We start from the raw sequence: 23468 nt of genomic DNA, 5'->3' as shown, positions 1-23468 counted from the left end.
CCATTGACTCAATGATACCATCTGACCATCTCATCCATTTTTGCTCCCTTCTCCTCCTGCCCTCAGTCTTTCACAGGATCTCTGCTTCTGACAAATCAAACATTTACAGAGGGATCTCAAGATGAAGACAAGGATTTCCTTCCATATATCATGTGCCCAGAATCCCTTGTGCAAGTCTCAGATCATCCACAACTCAAGAAGGGAAGTCACAATAGATAAGAGGTATAAGAATGTGCAGTTCACAGAATAAACCCAAAAGACCAATAATCAAATAAATAATTTCAGTCCTACTACTAAGTATTAAAGAGTGTAGTTCAGTTCAGTTCAGTCACTCAGTCATGTCCAACTCTTTGCAACACAATGGACTGCAGTACACCAGGCCTCCTTGTCCATCACCAAGTCCTGGAGTTTAGTAAAACTCACGTCCATTGAGTTGTGATGCCATCCAACCATCTCACCCTCTGTCATCCCCTTCTCCTCCTGCCTTCAATAATTCCCAGCATCAGGATCTTTTCAAATTAGTCACTTCTTCAAATTAGGTGGCCAAAGTATTGGAGTTTCAGCTTCAGCATCAGTCCTTCCAATAAATACTCAGATCTGATTTCCTTTAGGATGGACTGATTGGATCTCCTTGCAGTCCAAGGTACTCTCAAGAGTCTTCTTCAAGACCACAATTCAAAAGCACTCAGCTTTCTTTATAGTCCAATTCCCACATCCACACATGACCACTGGAGAAACGATAGCTTTGACTAAATGGACGTTTTTTTTGCAAAGTAATGTCTCTGCTTTTCAATATACTGTCTAGGTTGCTCATAACTTTTATTGCAAGGAATAAGCATCTTTTAATTTCACAGCTGCAGCCAGCATCTGCAGCGATTTTGGAGCCCCCCAAAATAAAGTCTCTCACTGTTTCCATTGTTTCCCCATCTATTTGCCATGAAGTGATGGAACCAGATGCCATGCTCCTAGTTTTCTGGATGTTGAGCTCTAAGCCAACTTTTTCACTCTCCTTTTTCACTTTCATCGAGGCTCTTTAGTTCTTCACTTTCTGAAGTAAAGGTGCTGTCATCTGCATATGACAGATGACAATAACCTCATCTGCGGTTATTGATATTTCTCCCAAAAATCTTGATTCCAGCTTGTGCTTCATCCAAGCCAGCATTTCTCATGGTATTCTCATGGTATACTCTGCATATACATTAAATAAGCAAGGTGACAATATACAGCCTTGATGTACTCCTTTCCCAATTTGGAACCAGTCTATTGTTCCATATCCAGTTCTAACTGTTGCTTCCTGAGCTGCATACAGATTTCTCAGGTGGCAGGTTACTTGGTCTGGTATTCCCATCTCTTGAACTTTCCACAGTTTGTTGTGATCCACACAGTCAAAGGCTTTGGCATAGTCAATAAAGCAGAAATAGATGTTTTTCTGGAACTCTCTTGTTTGTTCAATGATCCAACAGATGTTGGCAATTTGATCTCTGGTTCCTCTGCCTTTTCTAAATCCATTTTGAACATCTGGAAGTTCATGGTTCATGTACTGTTGAAGGCTGGCTTGGAGAATTTTGAGCATTACTTTGCTGGTATGTGATGAGTGCAATTGTGCAGTAGTTTGAGCATTCTTTTTCATTGCCTTTCTTTGGGATTGGAACGAAAACTGACCATTTCTAGTTGTGTGGCCACTGATGAGTTTTTCAAATTTGCTGGCATATTGAGTGCAGCACTTGAACAGTATCATCTTTTAGGATTTGAAATAGCTCAACTGGAATTCCGTCACCTTCACTAGCTTTGTTCATGGTGATGCTTCCTAAGGCCTGCTTGAGTTCACATTCTAGGATGTCTGGCTTTAGGTGAGTGATCACACTATCACGATTATCTGGGTCATGAAGATCTTTTCTGTATAGTTCTTCTGTGTATTCTTGCCACCTCTTCATAATATATTCTGCTTCTATTAGATCCATATCATTTCTGTCTTTTTTGTGCCCAACTTTCAATAAATGCTCCCTTGGTATCTCTGATTTTCTTGAAGAGATCTCTTGTCTTTCCCATTTTATTGTTTTCCTCTATTTCTTTTCATTGATCACTGAAGAAGACTTTCTCATCTCTTCTTGCTATTCTTTGGAACTCTGCATTCAAAGGGGTATATCCTTCCTTTTCTCCTTTGCCTCTCACTTCTCTTGTTTTCTCAGCTATTTTTAGGGTCTCCTCAGACAACCATTTTGCCTTTTTGCATCTTTTTCTTGGAGGTGGTCTTGATCACTGTCTGCTGTACAATGTCACAAACCTCCATCCATTGTTCTTCAGGCACTCTGTCTATCAGATCTAATCTCTTGAATATATTTGTCACTTCCACTGTATAATCATAAGGGATTTGATGTAGGTCATACATAAATGGTCTAGTGGTTTTCCCTACTTTCTTCAATAAACGTCTGAATTTTGCAATAAGGAGTCATGATCTGAGCCACAGTCAGCTCCTGGTCTTGTTTTTGCTGACTGTATAGAGCTTCTCCATATTTGGCTGCAAATAATATAATAAATCTGATTTCAGTATTAATCATCTGTTGATGTTCATGTATAGAGTCTTTTATGTTGTTGGAAGACAGTGTTTGCTATGACCAGTACATTATCTTGGCAAAACTCTTGTTAGCCTTTTCTTTGCTTCATTCTGTACTCCAAGGCCAAATTTGCCTCTTACTCCAGGTATTTCTTGACTTCCTACTATTGCATTCCAGTCCACCATAATGAAAAGGACATCTTTTTTGGGTGTTAGTTCTAGAAGGTCTTATAGGTCTTCATAGAACTGTTCAACTTCAGCTTCTTCAGCATTACTGGTTGGAGCACAGACTTGGATTACTGTGATATTGAATGGTTTGCCTTGGAAAGGAACAGAGATCATTTTGTCGTTTTTGAGACTGCATCCAAAGTACTGCATTTTGGACACTTTTGTCGAATATGATGGCTACTCCATTTCTTCTAAGGGATTCTTGCCCATAGTAGTAGATATAATGGTCATCTGGGTTAATTTCACCCATTCCAGTTCATTTTAGTTCGCTGATTCTTAAAATGTTGATGTTCACTCTTGCCATCTCCTGTTGACCACTTCCAATTTGCCTTGATTCATGGACCTAACATTCCAGGTTCCTATGCAATATTACTCTTTACAGCATCGGACTTTACTTCCATCACCAGTCACATCCACAATCCATGTTTTTTTTGCTTTGGCTCCATCTCTTCATCTTCTCTGTAGTTATTTCTGTACTGATCTCCTGTAGCATACTGGGCACCTACCATCCTGGGGAATTCATCTTTCAGTGTCCTGTCTTTTTGCCTTTTCATACTGTTTGTGAGGTTCACAAGACAAGAATAATGAAGTGATTTTCCATTCCCTTTTCCAGTGGACCACATTTTGTCAGAGCTCTCCACCATGACCCATCCGTCTTGGGTAGCCCTACATAGCATGGCTAATAGTTTCATTGAGTTAGACAAGGCTGTGGTCCATGTGATCAGATTGGTTAGTTTTCTGTGATTGTGGTTTTCAGTCTGTCTGCCATCTGATGGAGAAGGATAAGAGGCTTATGGAAGCTTTCTGATGAGAGAGACTGACTGAGGGAGAACCTGGTCTTGTTCTGATGGGTGAGGCCGTGCTCAGTAAATCTTTAATCCAGTTTTCTCTTAATGGACAGGGCTGTGTTTCCTCCCTGTTATTTGAACTGAGGCCAAACTATGGTGGAGGTAATGAAGATAATGGTGACCTCCTTCTAAACGTCCCATGCACTCAGAGCCCCCAACCCTGCAGCAGGCCACTGCTGACCCACACCTCTTCCCAAGACTCCTGGACACTTACAGGCAAGTCTGTGCCAGTCTCTTGTGGGGTCACTGCTCCTTTCTCCTGGTTCCTGTTGCACACGGTTTTGTTTATGCCTTCCAAGTCTGTTTCCCCAGTCCTGTGTAACTTCTGGTGGTTCTATGGTGGCTCATATTTCACTGGATTATGGGGCTTCCCTGGTGGCTCAGAGGTTAAAGCATCTGCCTCCAATGTGGGAGACCTGGGTTTGATCCCTGGGTTGGGAAGATCCCCTGGAGAAGGAAATGGCAACCCACTCCAGTATTCTTGCCTGGAGAATCCCATGGACGGAGGAGCCTGGTAGGCTACAGTCCATGGGGTGGCAAAGAGTCGGACATGACTGAGCGACTTCACCATAGGTAAAATAGCTAAAATAAAGGCCAAAACAAATTCGTTGAAGGTAATTTCTTCTTGTTATCAATACTCAGTTCTAACTAATTTTCCCTTTTCTCGTTACTTTTCATGCAGCCTAGTCCTCTGTCAGTTCCGAGAGCAAACACTGTCCCATCATTCATAGACATTTACTCACATGGTCCCTATTACTGGAATCCTTGCTTTCACCTTTAAAGCAAACTGAACCTTACTCTTATGTCACATTCCAATTCTAGTGACATTGTCCATTGAAAGATTAGCTGGCCAGTCTTGTTCTATTATTAAATAAAACAAGTATTAAAGCCCAAGTACCTTATTTTTTCCTTTATAACATGTACTGCAATTTATAGCCATTTTTATTTTTAGTGTATAGTAACTTTTATTACATATTATTGCCACAGGATCATACAAGTGTCATTGGTGCTATAAAAACAGAGTTTCATTCGTCTGAATGAAATGGGGATAGCATGAAACTCTTACTTCACCCTGCAGGGATACCTTCTGGCTATGTCATAGGTAAAAGCTACTAAGTATAAGTTAGTTGATGATATTTTTACTTGTAGGTTTAGTTCCTGAGCCTCTCATATGTTGCTAATCTATTTATTTGTAACACTTCAAAAGATACTTTTGGTTCTTTTGAATCTCATATCTGGATTCTTCCACTATCTGCCTGTGTGACCTTGGAACATTTTTTAATGTTGAGATTTTTCCTTACAGATACTAATGATTAATCATATACCATTGTGTTGAAAAATTAAATAAATTAATACATGTAAAGAATATAGAACAGCCACCCAACCTTAGTTAACATTCAGTAACTAATGAATACATGTCTGTTCATCCACTATATCTATCTACAGCAGTTCCTTCCAAAGAACCTGCACATAATAAAAGATAAAAGATCAGTGATAAAGATAAATGTGAATACTTATTAATGTATATTATACAAATACTTGTTGAGTTTGTAATTAAATTTAGAGTAAGATTCTATTTAAAATGGATTCATATTAGAATGATCTAACATAGTTATGAGAGTAAGCACATTGCGTGGCAGAAATGCATATTAGTTGACATATTATTTTCATTGATTACTTTTAAACAATTTTTCTATGTTTTATGTTCAATTTCAAAAGCAGAAATGTGTGTAAGAGCTCAGGCAGCCTAAGAGTAGTAATATATTCAATTTCAAGGATATTAACTTCTGACAATCTGAGGTATTGTTCTCCTATAATAATTTTTCTCCAAATTGATTAGATGTAGAGTTTTTAACAGTGTTTTTAACATCCATGACATTCTCATGGATATTTGCATCTGTGAACATCATGAAGATACCAGTTCACATTGCAAGTTGATGTAAATTAAAATGCACAGAAAGCCTGCTCTAAGGGTCACTTCTTTTATAGCAAGAAAATCTAGAACTATAGGAGGTATTAAAAGATAAACCGAGGCATGCTAAATATGTCAAAAATTTATTTGAGCTTACATCAGTTTGAGTCAGGCAATGCTAAACTTCCTGGTTAGAAGAGCTCCAAGACAGAGGCCAAAGAGGTTTTAACAGAAGACACAGAATTCAAGTGAGAGAATTATGTGTGTGTGTATGTCTTCAAGTTTAGGTTTCCTATTTTTTTTCCAGTTCAGTTGAGTTGTAATTGACCTATAACTCTGTAAGCTTAAGATTAGCATGCTTCTCCAGGGAATCTTCCCACCCTAGGAATTGAACCCAGGTATCCCACATAGCAGGAGGATTATTTACCTTCTGAGCCATCAGGAAAGCCCAAGCATACTGGAGGGGGTAGTCTATCCCTTCTCGGGGGATCTTCCTGACCCAGGAATCAAACCAGAGTCTCCTGCATTGCAGGCAGATTCTTTACCAGGTGAGCTATTTGATACACATATATTATAAAATGATTACCACCAGAGCATTAGCTAACATCACAGTTACATTATTACCTTCTATATTTTGAGGTGAGAATATTTAAGAAATATTCTCTTAGTAGCTTTCAAGAATATAATTGACTATAGCTTAAGTGGGTTCCTGGTTTGGATAAGCCTAGTTGGCTGTTTTTGATTAGTTGTTTTTAGATTTCATTGTCTCTGATTGAAGTACGTTGATTATGGCTTAGGTTTTGGTTTGCTTACTGGGCTACCAAGGCAATAGAGTCATCCTAGTCTAATGATCCCCTCATTTAGTTACTTTAAAAATGACTATTACACCGCTGTAGAGATGGTTGCTCAAGTGCTGAACTTTAAAGAAACAGAATTTTTAAATGGATTAAGAAATGTTTTTGGTGTGTGTGTGTGTGTGCACACATGTGTGTGCTTGTAAAGAAATAGACAATTTTGGAAGAACTTTATTTTCTTATCCAATTTGTGTGTATTTATTTTTGTTTTGCTCAAGTTGTTCTGACATCCTCAAGTTGATTCAAATTCAATTAGATTAAATTTTTATTGAGAACCTATGGTTGCTTTAACACTGTATGTATGTTTATATTAACACTGACTAGCATAAGAATAATTGAGATCACTGACTTAAGCAAAGCTTAAATTCATTTACTTATTTTTACGAGGTAAATTTTCTCTCCAACTTCAAGCTGGAATTTTTTTTCTGTCCTATAAATTTCTGTGCACTTAACGACAATAGCAACAATAAAACTTTCTAAGTACACAAGGTGTTTTAATATTCAATAGCAGTTCCCTTTATACTCAAAGGTAACATGAATATCCAATTCCATAGATTTCAAAAATATTATGGGAAAATTGACATCTGTTTTTAATTATAAGTGGAATCAAAATTGGGTTTCCCAAGTGGTTCTAGTAGTAAAAATCCACCTGCCAATGCAGGATATATTAGAAATGTGGGTTTCATTCTTGGGTTGTGAAGCTCCCTTGGAGGGGGGCATAGAAACCTACACCAGTGTTCTTGCCTGGAGTATCCCCTGGACAGAGGAGCCTGGTGGGCTACAGTCCATAGGGTCGCAAAGAGTTGGACACGAATGAAACAACTTAGGAAGCATGCACATAGAATCAAAATTAGGTCGTTTTTAAAACCTCTCTGTGTTGCTGATTTACCCTATGTACTGTGCCACTTGTCTCACCGTTCACATTGTCCACACTGTTTATTGAACCCATGGTAGACAAGATGCAAACGGTAAAGCTGGAAGAAGACTCCAGGAGCTGCAGACATATTTATTCTCTACTGGCTGATACAGCAGCCATAGGAGCAGTCATAGCATAACCTGACACACGCAACCTCTCTCTTGGCTGACACAGCAGCTGCAGCAGTAGACATTCTCTACAGTATACAGCAGTATATTCTCTCCTCTCGTGGCTAACCCAATGGACACAACCTTGACACAGACATAATTGCTGGCATTTCTTTAGGTGGAGCTTACATATGCATACAGCATAAAGTGATCAAGCAGGTACCTCGTGACTCACATGTGCAGTGCTATAAGTGATCTCAAGCTGTTACATAACTGTTATTTACAAAACATGGGCCGAGAGAGTCTGAAGAGGCCATCTTGGCTAATTTGTTCCCTCCCCACACTTTCAGACTAGAATCCAAAAGCTAATGACAATTATACTTATTATTATAATTATTTCATTATTAACTCTATGTTATCTAAATGCATTATAAGTACAGCACTAGCAATCTCAAGAATGTATATCAGTGAATTTTGCTCTTGATTATATGTTTTGTTGCTCATATTGTCCATTTCAATCATACTTTGGTAAAATTTTATCTGCTCTTTTTTTAACTTCAAAATTATCTTTATTGGTGGATGATTTTTACTTCTATGCTTAACCACTTGTTGGAATTCTATGCTGTGTGAATATAAAGTATTTGTTCTGACTTGAAGCTAAAATCATAGGCCTTAAAATTCTTCAAGTCTATAAATTATTCACAAGTTAACATGGTATAGATTTCAGGAATAAATTTGGAGAAAAATACAGCAATCTACAAATATAATCTATACACTTAGTATATACTGAATTGGTTTGATGCTGACTTTAATCATCATATGCTGATTTAGCATTATGTAAATTGTTGATGCTTTTGAACTGTGGTGTTGGAGAAGACTCTTGAGGGTCCTTTGGACTGCAAGGAGATCCAACCAGTCCATTCTCAAGGAGATCAGTCTTGGGTGTTCATTGGAAGGACTGATGCTGAAGCTGAAACTCCAATACTTTGGTCACCTCATGCAAAGAGTTGACTCATTAGAAAAGACCTTGATGCTGGGAGGGATTGGGGGCAAGAGGAGAAGGGGACGACAGAGTATGAGGTGGCTGGATAGCATAACTGACTCGATGGACGTGAGTTTGAGTGAACTCTGGGAGTTAGTGATGGACAGGGAGGCCTGGCATGCTGTGATTCATGGGGTCGCAAAGAGTCGGACATGACTGAGACTGAACTGAACTGAAATTGTTCCTAAAAATAATAAAAGCATCAGAAATCTAGTTTATTAGATAATTTGGGAATCATCATTCAGCTCCATAAGGCTATCCTTCAATTACAGGTTAATATTTATCTACCACCAAAAGAAAATTTTAGAAAAATAAGTAAACCTTAGTTTTATTACAAGACTGCCCCCTTCAAACCAGTCAGCCATTCATTTTAACTACTTCCTTCAGGCAAAAACAATCCCCAGGCAATTATAACTCTGCTGAGATACAATAACAGGTATTGATTTACCCTACTGTCTGAAATAGGCAAAATAAGGTAGAATTTATGAAACAATGCCTCTTAAATACTTCAAGCAATGAAGGTAACTTATCTCTGAGAGCTGGAAAACAAATAAGATGAGTTTGTGATTGACCTAGCTTGATAAAGTTTAGAGTCTAGAAAATAGGGTATGCAGATGGAGACTCAAAGAGATATTGAAAGTCCAGAAAATTTGAGTAGTTAAAATTCATAGGATAGAGTTCTGGACAGAAAAAGAGCTGCAACAAGAGAACTCTGGAGATCTCTAGATGGTACCCTTTGAATAGTTAGCTGAAATTACTCAATGCTGAGAAAATAAGTGCCAGACATTATTAGAGATAACTATGTGCAGTGTTCATGCATATCTAAGAATAGTGCTTCTTCTCACAGTAGATATGAAACCTTATGATTCACATGGATTTATGTTCAAAGCAAGTTGTATCTCAATGATGGGGAATAATAGCCCTAGAGTGACACTGACTCAGGATCTAACATGTCTTAAAAGCACACCCCCTGAATAAAACTCTTATCAAGTAACAATATCATATCTAAGTGCCAAGAGTAAGAATAAAAGATTATTAGCAGAAAGACAAGTATCAGTAGCCAAGAAAACTGCATTACATAAAACGATAAAGGAAAACTAAGACAGAAGAAGAATGACAAGAGTATTGACCTGCACAGATGAATGAAGAATAATGGAAGCAGTAGCTACACAAGTGGGGCTTCCCTGGTGGCTCAGAGGTTAAGGCTTCTGCCTTGCAATGCAGGAGACCTAGGTTCGATCCCTGGGTCGGGAAGATCCCCTGGAGAAAGAAATGGTAACCCACTCCAGTATTCTTGCCTGGAGAATCCCATGGACAGAGGAGCCTGGTGGGCTACAGCCCACGGGGTCGCAAAGAGTCAGACACGACTGAGCGACACAAGTAAAATTTTAAGATTTTATCATTATTTAAATATCAGTAAAAGATAGTTGCTTAGCATAATAATGTGATATAATGCAAAATGCAATTTTGCAATTTATTTGCAAAATGCAATAATGCAAAAGTAAAGTATATAAAAAATTAGCACAAAGAAAACAGGAGAACTGAGCATATTGTAAGTCTCTTATATTGTATGAGACATGTCACGTGTATGTGTGCTCAGTTATGCCTGACTCTTTGTGACCCCATGGACATAGCCTGCCAGGCTCCTCTGTTCATGAGATTCTCCAGGCACAAAAACTGGAGTGGGTTGCCATTTCCTTCTTCAGGGGAGCTTCCCGACCCAGTGATCAAAATTGTGTCTCCAGTGTCTCTTACCTTGACAAGTGGCTTCTTTACCAGGGAACCACTGGAAAACCCCTATGAGACATGGTATAATATCATATAAGGGCTGAATCTAAAAATTTACAAATATATATTATAAATCCCAAATCAGTCACTAATTAACAAAAAAAAAAGAGTTATAACAAGTAAAAGAGTTGAAAACAGTCTTAACAAAATTTTATTCTAAAAGAAGACTGATAAAGAGGAGAAAAGAGCAAAGTATAGATGAGACAACTTTACAGTAAGTAGATGATTGTGATAAACCTAACATTATCAATAATACCATTTATAAATGTTCTAAAAACTATAAATAAAACAGAGATTGTGAGAATAAATTAGAAAAAGCAAAAGATCATTATAGTCTTCCCTCATAAAATCACACTTTTAGATAAACAGACACCAAACTAAAACACAATTTAAAACTAGAATGGCTATATTATTATCAGAGTAACTTTCAGAAAAAGGTAGATTATTGGAGATTAAGAAGTTTATTGTATAATTATAAAGGATTAATCCAAGACAATACACCAGTCTTAAATGTTTATGCACCAAAGTTTCCAAATCAGTTTTCAGTCGCACTGTTGTGTCCAACTCTTTGCGACCCCATGGACATCAGCACGTCAGGCTTCCCTTTCCATCACCAACTCCCAGAGTCTACTCAAACTCATGTCTATCATGTCAGTCATGCCATTCAACCATCTCATCCTCTGTTGTCCCCTTCTCCTCCTGTCTTCAATCTTTCCCAGCATCTGTGTCTTTTCCAATGAGTCAACTCTTCGCATGAGGTGGCCAAAGTACTGGAGTTTCAGCTTTAGTATCATTCCTCCCAAAGAAATCCCAGGGCTGATCTCCTTCAGAATGGAGTGGTTGGATCTCCTTGCACTCCAAGGGACTCACAAGATTCTTCTCCAAAACCACAATTCAAAAGCATCAATTCTTTGGCGCTCAACTTTATTTCTGGTCCAACTTTCCCATCCATACATGACTACTGGAAAAACCATAGCTTTAACTAGATGGACTTTGTTGGTATAGTAATGTCTCTGCTTTTTAAGTCTAGGTTGGTCATAGCTTTTCTTCCAAGGAGCAAGTGTCTTTTAATTTCATGGCTGCAATCACCATCTGCAGTGATTTTGGAGGCCCCCCAAACAGTCTGTTATTGTTTCCCCATCTATTTGCCAAAAGGTGATGGAACCAGATGCCATGATCTCAGTTTTCTGAATGTTGAGTTTTAAGCCAACGTTTTCACTCTCCTCTTTCACTTTCATCAAGAGGCTCTTTAGTTCTTCTTCACTTTCTTCTGTGTGGTGTTATCTGCCTATCTGAGATTATTGATACTTCTCCTGGCAATCTTGAGTCCTGCTTGTGCTTCACTCAGCCCAAGATTTCACATGATGTACTCTGAATATAAATTAAATATGCAGGGTGACAATATACAACCTTGATATACTCCTTCCCCAATTTGGAACCAGTCTGTTTTTTCATGTCCAGTTCTAACTGTTGCTTCCTGACCTGCATACAGATTTCTCAGGAGGCAGGACAGGTGGTCTGATATTCTCATCTCTTGAAGAATGTTCCACAGTTGGTTGTGATCCACACAGTTTCCAAACACATGAGGTAAAATGTCAGAAGTACAAGGAGAAATAGAGAATTCCATAATTGTAGTTAGATTATGTTATAGTTCTCTTTCATGATATATCAAAAGTTGTGAAATGCCAATAAAATAATACTTAGTGGAATTTATAGCACAGAACACTAATATAATAAAAAGAGCAAAGATTTCAAATCAATGACTCAGCATTCACTTAAGAAACCTTAAAAGAAAAACAAAAGAAGATAACATAAATAGATGAAATATAATAACAAGATCACAGAAAAAAAAAAACAGCAGGGAAATACAAAACAAATGAATAAGCAAAAGTCCCAAAAGTTACACCTCAAGTTTGTTCTTGAGAAAAGCCACATATATACAAAAATGAATTTTATTTCTACAATTAGCAATAAAAATTGGAATTAAAAATAATATTTAAAATAACACCAAACTATGAAATAAAGGTAAGTCTGACAGAAGATATGGAATCACCTATAGAGTAAAAACTACAAAATGGTGATGAAACTGATGTCAAGTTTGATAAAATACACAGTGAAACATAAAGTTTCCAGAAAAATATTCAATGTATGTATGAATATTTTATTATTGAAAAAGGTACTCCTGTTGATCATTCCTGTAAAATAAATAAATAAAAGGAAGGGTATTTTTAAATCTTTTACTTCTACCTGCTCTCTCATAACTTTTAAACTTTATTTCCTCTACTTAACTGTATTCTATTGTAAGGATGAAATGAATGCATTAATTATCTTTTTAAAATGTTGAATCAGACACACTCATAAAAATTGAAAACAACAAAAAAATGATAATATTGTAATATTCAGTGATTATAACATAATAACAGGTGACACTAGTGTTAAAGAACCTTCCTGACAACGCAGAAGGCATAAGAGATGCGGGTTCGATCCCCAGGTCAGGAAGGTCCCCTGGAGGAGGGAATGGTAATCCACTCCAGTATTTTTGCCAGGAGAATCCCTTGGACAAAGGAACCTGGTGGGCTATGGTCCATAGGGTCCTAAAGATTTGGACACAACTGAAGCAACTTAGCACACACACATGCAACCTGAACCCAGAAGTAGAATCTGTTAATACCAGAAAAAACCCCTTATACTCAATTTAAATCGCATCCCTTCCTAATTCCTAAGACAGAACCGTTAACTCTGGGCTCTCAATTCTGTTGCACTGGTCTGTTTCCATTATTATGTTAGTAACACAAGTTTTAATTAGTATACCTTTGTAGTGTAATTTGAAATCAGGAAATGTGATGCCTCCAGCTTTATCCTTTTGTCTCATATTGCTTTGGCTATCAGGGGTCTTTTGTAGTTTCACATAAATTTTAGGATTTTTTTTTTTCCCTATTTCTATGGAAAGTGCCATTGGAATTTTGAAATTTCATTGGATTTTACTTTCACTTTTGGTAGTGTGGACATTTTAACAGTATTAATTCTTCTGATTCATAAACATTTGTTTGTGTGTTCTTCAGTTTATTTCAACAAAGACTTTTAGTCTTCATCCGACTAATCTATCACTTCCTTGGTTAATTTTTTTTCCTTAGCATGTTATTGCTTTGATACTATTGTGAATGGAAGAGTTTTCTTATTTCTTTTCAGATGTTTCACTGTGTATAGAAATGTTACTAACTTCTTTATACTGATTTTGTATCCTGCCACTTTTATGAATTTAAGTTCCAACAGCTTTTAAGTTGAGTCTTTGGGATTTTTTATGTATAAAACGATGTCATCTGCAAATAAAGACAATTTTAATTCTGTCATTCTGATTTAAATTCATTTACTTCTTTGTCTTATCTGATTTCTCTGGCTAGGACTTCCTGTATTACGTTGAATGAGTGGCCTTTCTGTTCTTGTTCCTTATCTTTGAGGAAAAGCTTTCGATTTTTCACCCATTGAGTATAATGTTAACTGTGGGTTTGTAGTATATAGCCTTTATTATGTTGAGTTTCTTCCTTAAATACACAAACTGTTGAGGATATGTATCATGAAAGAATGTTGATTTTTTTCAATTTTTCTTTGCATCTGATGAGATAATATAATTTTTTCATAATTTTTCTTCTTTCATTCTGTTAATGTTTTGTATATAATTAATTGATCTACATATGTTGAGCCATCCTTGCATCCCAAGGATAAATTCTCCTTAATCGTGGTGTATAATACTTTTAATATGCTTTTGCATTCACTTTGCTAATATATTGTTGAGAACTTTGCATCTATCTTTATCAGGGAACTTGGTCTATCATTTTCTTATCCGGGTTTACTATGAGGGTACTGTTGACCTTGGGCTTCCCTCGTGGCTCGGCAGTAAAGTACCTGCCTGTCAATGCAGGAGACACAAATTCAATCTCTGGGTCAGGAAGAATCTCTGGAGAAGGAAATGACAACCCACTCCAGTATTCTTGCCTAAGAAATCTCATGGACAGAGGAGCCTGGTGGGTTACAGTCTATGGGGTCACAAAGCGTCGGACACATCTTGGGGACTAAACAACAACAGCAATGACAATGTTGTTTATTGTTGAATTTATTTATTCAACAATGTTGGATTAGTCTGGAATTGTTCTTGCTTCTTCTACTTTGCCAAACAGTTTGAAAAGGATCGGCATTAAATCTTCTTAAATATTTAGTAGAATTCACTAGCAAAGCAATATGTTCCTAGGGTTTTCTTTTTTGGAAGGTTTTAGATTACCAATTCCATCTCCTTACTTGTTATTGGCTAGATTTTCTATTTCATCATGATTAGGGTTAGTAGGTTGTAAGTTTCTATTTTTCTTAGGTTATGTAGTTTGTATGGCCTATGATTGTCCATTTTAGTCTTTTTTGATCATATGCATTTCTGTAGTGTCATTTGTAATATATTCTTTCATTTCTGATTTTGAGTCTTCTGTTACTTTTCTTAGTTACTCTAACTGAAATATGTCAATTTTGTTTATCTTGTTTTGAAAAACCAGCTCCTAGTTTTGTTAATCTTTTCTATTATTTCATAGTCTCTATTTCATTTATTTGTGCACTAATATTTTTATTATTTCCTTCTTTCTGATAACTTAAGCTTAATTTATTCTTCGTCTAGTTCTTTTGAGGTTCAAAGCTAAGTTGCTTATTTGAGATATTTAAAAAAATGTATTACATGTGTTTATTGCCAAAACACTCTCCTCAGAGTGTTTTGCTTTTGCTGGTTTTGGTATGTTGTGCTTTCATTTTCATTAGGTTCATAATATTTATTTTATTTTATTTTTGATTTGTTATGTAACCCATTTATTTTTCAGAAGCATCTTGCTCTTCACACTGTTCACTGAACCCAGGGTAAGCAAGGCATAAGTGGGGAACCTGGAAGAAAAGTCAAAGAGCTGTAGGAACTGCAGACATGTTTATTCTCTCCAGGTTGATGCAGCAGTCATAATAACAGACATGCTGTATTCTCTCACAGTTGACCCAGCAGACACAGCCATAATGCAGCCTTAAAAAAGCTATAACATAGCTTTAAGTGCTTTTCAGGTGGGTTTATATATGGTTACAGGACAAAAGTGGCCTGTGACCAACTGGCTACAATGTGATACGCATGTGCGGTGCTATAAATGATCTCAACTATTATATAACCATGTATTTACAACAACTGGGATGAGAGTGAGAGGTCATGGGGTGAGAGAGCCTGACCCACCACCATCTTGGCTAATTTGCTCTTTCCCTACATTCCACCTCTTAAGGTCTCTCACTTCAAAATCTATGCACAGTCCATCTTCTGTCATATTCCCTTGCTGAGTAATACTGACCTTTGAATCCACATTCTGAAACAGCTGTAGATGCTACAACAACAAACAGTTATAGTCCCAACACATAGCAAAACCCAATGCCAGGTATCACCTGGAACTTATGTTGGAAATCACGTTGCCCTCATGGGGCTAGAAGAGCCACCAGCTGCATAGCTGCATGTGGAGTGACTTTATCTTCCATGGCCACGTACAGTCCAGCATCTATCCTTGAAAGATTACAAGAAAGCCTTCACAGGGGCAACCTCACACTGTTGGGTTTTTATTCAGTTCAGTTCAGTTCAGTTGCTCAGTCGTGTCCGACTCTTTGTGACCCCATGAATCGCAGCACGCCAGGCCTCCCTGTCCATCACTATCCCCCGGAGTTCACTCAGAGTTGCGTCCATCGAGTCAGTGATGCCATCCAGCCATGTTATCCTTGGTCGTCCCCTTCTCCTCCTGCCCCTAATCTCTCCCAACATCAAAGTCTTCTCCAGTGAGTCAACTCTTCGCATGAGGTGGCCAAAGTACTGGAGTTTCAACTTTAACATCATTCCTTCCAAAGAAATCCCAGGGTTGATCTCCTTTAGAATGGACTGGTTGGATCTCCTTGCTGTCCAAGGGACTCTCAAGAGTCTTCTCCAACACCACAGTTCAAAAGCATCAATTTTTCGGTGCTCAGCCTTCTTCACAGTCCAACTCTCACATCCATACATGACTACTGGAAAAACCATAGCCTTGACTAGACGGACCTTAGTCAGCAAAGTAATGTCTCTGCTTTTGAATATGCTATCTAGGTTGGTCATAACTTTTCTTCCAAGGAGTAAGCATCTTTTAATTACATGGCTGCAATCACCATCTGCAGTGATTCTGGAGCCCCCAAAAAGAAAGTCTGACACTGTTTCCACTGTTTCCCCATCTATTTCCCATGGAGTGATGGGACCAGATGCCATGATCTTCATTTTCTGAATGTTGAGCTTTAAGCCAACCTTTTCACTCTCCTCTTTCACTGTCATCAAGAGGCTTTTTAGTTCCTCTTCACTTTCTACCATAAGGGTGGTGTCATCTGCATATCTGAGGTTATTGATATTTCTCCCAGCAATCTTGATTACAGCTTGTGTTTCTTCCAGTCCAGCATTTCTCATGACGTACTCTACATAGAAGTTAAATAAGCAGGGTGACAATATACAGCCTTGATGCACTCCTTTTCCTATTTGGAACCAGTCTGTTGTTCCATGTCCAGTTCTAACTGTTGCTTCCTGACCTGCATACAGATTTCTCAAGAGGCAGGTTAGGTGGTCTGATATTCCCATCTCTTTCAGAATTTTCCACAGTTTATTGTGATCCACACAGTCAAAGGCTTTGGCATAGTCAATAAAGCAGAAATAGATGTTTTTCTGGAACTCTCTTGCTTTTTCAATGATCCAGGGGAAGTTGGCAATTTGATCTCTGGTTCCTCTGCCTTTTCTAAAACCAGCTTGAACATCAGGGAGTTCACGGTTCACGTATTGCTGAAGCCTGGCTTGGAGAATGTTGAGCATTACTTTACTAGCATGTGAGATGAGTTGGGTTTTTATTAAGGACCAACAAAACTCCTCCAAAAGATTCCAGGTTCACCTCTTCAAGGAGAGGATTTTCGAAATGTTCACAGCCTACTCACATGATTCCAAATGCTTTCACACTATTCTAAATCTACAAGAGACTCAGAAGTTAGTAGCCCATAAGACACAACCTTTACCATGCACTGTTCTACATCTATATCATAGGACACAGCCTATTTCTACATCATACCTAACAGGACATAGCCTTTACAGTATACCTCTGCACAAACATCCACATAACCTGGATGTGGCCTTTACCAGCTTGACCTCCCTTTGGGGTCTTCACACTTTCAAAATGGCATCTCACATGCCATCCCTCTACTTCTCTTGGTAAGGTTCATAAAACCACCCACAGGTGCCAGGCTCACCCCTTCAAAGCAGGGGTTTTTGTGGCATTCACAGCTCAGATCATTAGTCTGTGTATTCATGGTCATAGCACACATGGTAAGCTCATGTAATGGTCCGTATCTCTTGTGGTGTGTGGTTAAACTTCTGTCTTAAACTTCAGGCCCTTCTCAGTTGCGTGATGGGTTTCATGAACAAGTAGGGACCCGCAGTCTTATAAGGCTCTACAACCTTTGTCTCAATGAGGGGTGAGTGGTTACAGATGCCAACTATTCTATTTTGTCCCTGGAACAAGTGATTCAGCCCACCCCTGTGTCCCAGAGTTGCAAAAGACATGCTGCCAACGGTTCCCCTTGCTTCTGCCTAAACTGCTTACCCAAGTCAGGCAATGAAATTCTGCCTGAGAATATGGTCAGTATATTGTGAACTCAGTCACACTGAAGTCCCCTTGGGGATATGCCCCTGAACAATATGCTGCTCATGTTTCACTTTCTACTGCACAATGGGCCTTGCTGCCGAGCTGGGACCCACAATCTCACAATGTTTGTCATCATCGTGCCTCATTACTTCACTGTCCATGGCACTGGGTTCATCAAGGTTATGCATCTCTTGCTCCAGCTTGTGTATAAGCACTATTCCAACTCTTCTTCTCGTCTCTGCAGTTCACACATTTGTACAGCATCATGGAGGGCACTATTGATATTGGTCTTCAAGGCAATTAGGAAAACCACCTCATGGTGCCAGCAGCAGTCTGTGCCACCTTGTCCAGTAAATGGGAACTCACCACCTGTAACGCCTTTTCAGTGCTATCTGGTGAACTGTTCACTGCTTCCCAGTGTTCCACCAGGGCCGATGCTGAGAGAACCATGGCCACTTGGTACCACATGCTATGTAGTGACCACTGGCTTCCTCCACCCATTGGAGCCTCAGGCTCCCCTACCTGCTGAGTATCCTGCCGACTAAGCCAATTGTCTCATTGTATCTCACTGTTCACACTGTTCACTGAACCCAGGGTAGTCAAGGCATTACTGGAGAAGCTAGAAGAAAACTTGAGGTGCTGAAGGACCTGAAGACAGGTTTATTCTCTCCAGACTGGTGCAGCAGCCATTAGAGCAGACACACTGTATTCTCTCATACTTGATCCAGCAGACACAGACTTAACACAGCCTTAATGTAGCCATAAAGTAGCCTCAGGGGATTTTCAGGTATACTTATATATGTTTACAGAACAAAAGTGGCCTGTGAAAATAGGCACTTCGTGGTGGGCACGTGCAGTGCTATGGTGACCTCAGTTGTTACATAGCCATGCATTTACAACCCCTGTGGAGAGAGCGAGAGGCTGTGGGACAAGACAGCTTGACAACTACCCTTCTGGCTAATTTGCTCTTTCCCTAAAAGAAGTGTGTTGATTAGTTCCACACGTATTCTTCAGCTCTCCTCTTGTTGATTTGTAGTTTCATATGATTATGGAAGACCTTCTAGAACTAACACCCCAAAAGACGTCCTTTTCATTATTGGGGACTGGGATGCAAAAGTAGGAAGTCAAGAAACACCTGGAGTAACAGGCAAATTTGGCCTTGAAGTACAGAATGAAGCAGAGAAAAGGAAAATAAAGTTCTGCCAAGAGAATGCACTGGTCATAGCAAACACCCTCTTCCAACAACACAAGAGAAGATACTACACATAGACATCACCGATGGTCGACACTGAAATTAGATTGATCACCTTCTTTGCAGCCGAATATGGAGAAGCTCTATACAGCCAGCAAAAAAAGGACTGGGAGTTGACTGTAACGCGGATCATTAACTCTTTATTGCCAAATTCAGACTGAAATGGAAAAAGTGGAGAAAACCACTAAACCATTCAGGTATGATGTAAATAAAATTCCTTATGACTATATAGTGGAAGTGAGAAATAGATTTAAGGGACTAGATCTGATAGACAGACCTGATGAACTATGGATGGAGGTTTGTGACATTGTACAAGAGACAGGAAACAAGGCCATGCCCAAGAAAAAGAAATGCAAAAAAGCAAAATGGCTGCTGAGGAGGCCTTATAAATAGCTGTGAAAAGAAGAGAAGTGAAAAGCAAAGGAGAAAAGGAAAGATATACCCATTTGAATGCATTCCAAAGAATAGCAAGGAGAGATAAGAAAGCCTTCCTCAGTGATCAATGCAAAGAAATCGAGGAAAACAATAGAATGGGAAAGACTAGAGATCTCTTCAAAAAAATTAGAGATACCAAGGGAACATTTCATGCAAAGATGGGCACAATAAAGGACAGAAATGGTATGGACCTAACAGAAGCAGAAGATATTAAGAAGAGATGGCACGAATACACAGAACTGTACAAAAAAAGATCTTCACGACCAAGTTATCATGATGATGTGATCACTCACCTAGAGCCAGACCTTCTGGAATGTGAAGTCAAGTGGGCCTTAGGAAGCATTATTACAAACAAAGCTAGAGGAGGTGATGGAATTCCAGTTAAGCTATTTCAAATCCTGAAAGATGATGCTGTGAAAGTGCTGCACTCAATATGTCAGCAAATCTGGAAAACTCAGCAGTGGCCACAGGACTGGAAAAAGTCAGTTTTCATTCCAATCCCAAAGAAAGGCAATGCCAAAGAATGCTCAAACTACCTCACAATTGCAATCATCTCACACACTAGCAAAGCAATACTCAAAGTTTTCCAAGCAAAGTTTCAAAAGTACATGAACCAAGAAATTCCAGAAGTTCACATTGAATTTAGAAAAGGCAGAGGAATCAGAGATTAAATTGCCAACATCTGTTGGATCATAGAAAAAGCAAGATAATTACAGAAAAACATCTACTTCTGCTTCATTGACTACTCTAAAGTCTTTGACTATGTGGATTACAACAAACTGTGGAAAATTCTTCAAGAGATGGGAATATTAGACCACCTGACCTGCCTCCTGAGAAACCTGTATGCAGATCAAGAAGCAACAGATAAAATGGACATGGAACAATGGACTGATTCCAAATTGGGAAAGGAGTACATCGAGGCTGTATATTGTCATTCTGCTTATTTAACTTATATGCACAGTACATCATGTGAAATGCTGGGCTGCATGAAACAGAAGCTGTAATCAAAATTCCCAGGAGGGAGAAATGTCAATAACCTGAGATATGCAGATAATACCACCCTATGGCAGAAAGCAAAGAGGAGCTAAAGAGTGATGAAAGTGAAAGAGGAGAATAAAAAAGCTGGCTTAAAACTCAGTATTCATAAACTGAAGATCATGACATCTGGTCCCATCACTTCATGGCAAATAGATGGGGAAACAATGGAAATAGTGAGAGACTTAATTTTCTTGGGCTCCAAAATCACTGCAGATGGTGACTGCAGCCATGAAATTACTAGACACTTGCTCCTTGGAAGAAAAGCTATGACTAGCCTAGACAGTATTTTAAAAAGCAGATACATTACTTTACCAACAAAGGTCCATCTAATCAAAGCTATGGTTTTTCCAGTAGTCATGTATGGATGGGAGAGTTGGACCATAAAGAAATCTGAGCGCCAAAGAACTGATGCTTTTGAACTGTGGTTTTGGAGAAGACTCTTGAGAGTCCCTTGGACTGCAAGGAGATCAAACCAGTCAATCCTAAAGGAAACCAGTCCTGAATATTCATTGGTAGGACTGATGCTGAAGCTGAAGCTCCATTACTTTGGCCACCTGTTGCCAAGGACTCACTCATTGTAAACTGCTCTGATGTTGGGACAGATTGAATGCAAGAGGAGAAGGGGATAATAGAGGATGAGATGTTTGAATGGTATCACCGACTTGATGGACATGAGTTTGAGCAAGTTCCGTGAGTTGGTGATGGACAGGATAGCCTAATGTGCTTCAGCCTGTGGGGTCAAAAAGAAATGAACACAACTGAGTGACTGAACTGAAAATCTTAAATTTTCTAAAACTTTTTTTTTTCTTATCACATGATACATTCTTAGAATACTTCTTGTGTATCTGAGAAGAAAATGGATTCTGCTACTGCATATAGTCAATTTTTCCCATGAGAACCAAGAACCACCAATATGCAAAGAATCATCTCTTTAACAAGTGGTTTTGGGAAAACTAAATAAACAGATGCAGAAAAATTAAATTAGACCTCTGTCTTACACCATCCAGAAAAACTAACTTGAAATGAATCACAGATTCCATAAACCTCCTACAAGAAAACTGGCAAGAAACTCCTTGTCATTGTTCTCTGCAATGACGTTTCAGATATGGCACCAAAATCACAAAGAACAAAAGCTGAAATCAACAAAGTGGACTATATCAACCTTACAAGACTTTTTACAGTAAAAGAAACCATTGACAAAAGAAAAAGGCACCCTGTGAAATGGGAGTAAATATTACCAAACCACAGGTTAAATAAAGAGATCAATATACAAAATATATAAATAATTCATACAACTCAATAACAAAAAGAGAAAAAAAAATCAGCCTGATTTTTAAATGGGCATATGAACTAAATGAACATTTTTCAAAAATGATATCCAAAATGCCATCAGGTACATGAGGATATGGCCAAGTTCATTAATCACCAGAGAATTGTCCATCAAAATCGCAAGAAGAGATCACCTGACGATTGTTAGAACGGAATGATCAAAAAGATGAAAGATAACAAATGGTGAGAATGTTGGGAAAAAGGAATTCAGTATACTGTTTGTGGGAATGTATATTTGTTCAGTCACTATGGATAACAGTATGGAGTTTCCTTAAAAATTTCAAGTAGAACTAATCCATGATTCAGCAATTCCACTGATGTATATACTCAAAAGAAATTAAAACTGAATATCAAAGTGATATAAGTGTTCCCATATTTATTGCAACATTAGTCACAGTAATCAACATATGGGGACAACGTAGGTGTGTCTCAATGGTGAGTGGATAATGGAAATGTAATACATATTTGTAACAGCATATTATTTATTCATCAGTGAGGAATAAAGGAAATCTTGCCATGTGCAACAGCATTTGTAGACTTTGAGCGTATTAGCCTAAGTGAGATAAATTAGACAGAAAAAGGCAAAAAAATGTGTGATGGCACTTATTTGTGGGTTCTGAAAACATGGAGCAAAATTGTGATTACCAGAGCCTGGAGGTTGGGGAAGAGGAGAGGTATTTTTAAGGATATAAGGATACAACTTATAGATAAATAAGTCCTGAAAATGTAATGTATGATAAGGTGATTTGAGGCAACAATAATGTATTATAAACATAAACCTTACTGAGACTACGTGTTAATCATTCAAATCACAGAAAAGATATAGTTTTCTGTGATAGTTCAGTTCAGTTGCTCAGTCATGTCTGACTCTTTGCAACTCCATGAATTGCAGCATGCCAGGCCTCCCTGTCCATCACCAACTCTCAGAATCTACCCAAATCCATGTCCATCGAGTCGGTGATGCCATCCAGCCATCTCATCCTCTGTCATCCCCTTCTCCTCCTGCCTCTAATCCTTCCCAGTATTAGGGTCTTTTCCAATGAGTCAAGTCTTTGCATAAGGTGGCCAAAGTATTGGAGTTTCAGCTTCAAAATCAGTCCTTCCCATGAACACTCAGGACTGATCTCCTTTAGGATGGACTGGTTGGATCTCCTTGCACTCCAAGGGATTCTCAAGAGTCTTCTCCAACACCACAGTTCAAAAGCATCAACTCTTCGGTGCTCAGCTTTCTTCACAGTCCACCTCTCACATCCATATATGACTACTGGAAAAACCATAGCCTTGACTAGACGGACCTTAGTTGGCAAAGTAATGTTTCTGCTTTTAAATATGCTAAGTTGGTCATAACTTTCCTTCCAAGGAGTAAGCGTCTTTTAATTTCATAGTTGCAATCACCATCTGCAGTGATTTTGGAGCCCCCCAAAATAAAGTCAGCCACTGTTTCCACTGTTTCCCCATCTATTTGCCA

This window comes from Oryx dammah, unplaced genomic scaffold (genome assembly GCF_014754425.2).
Source record: "Oryx dammah isolate SB20612 unplaced genomic scaffold, SCBI_Odam_1.1 HiC_scaffold_11203, whole genome shotgun sequence".
NCBI lineage: Eukaryota > Metazoa > Chordata > Mammalia > Artiodactyla > Bovidae > Oryx > Oryx dammah.
The sequence above is the reverse complement of the archived record's forward strand: the minus strand, read 5'-3'. Positions refer to the sequence as shown.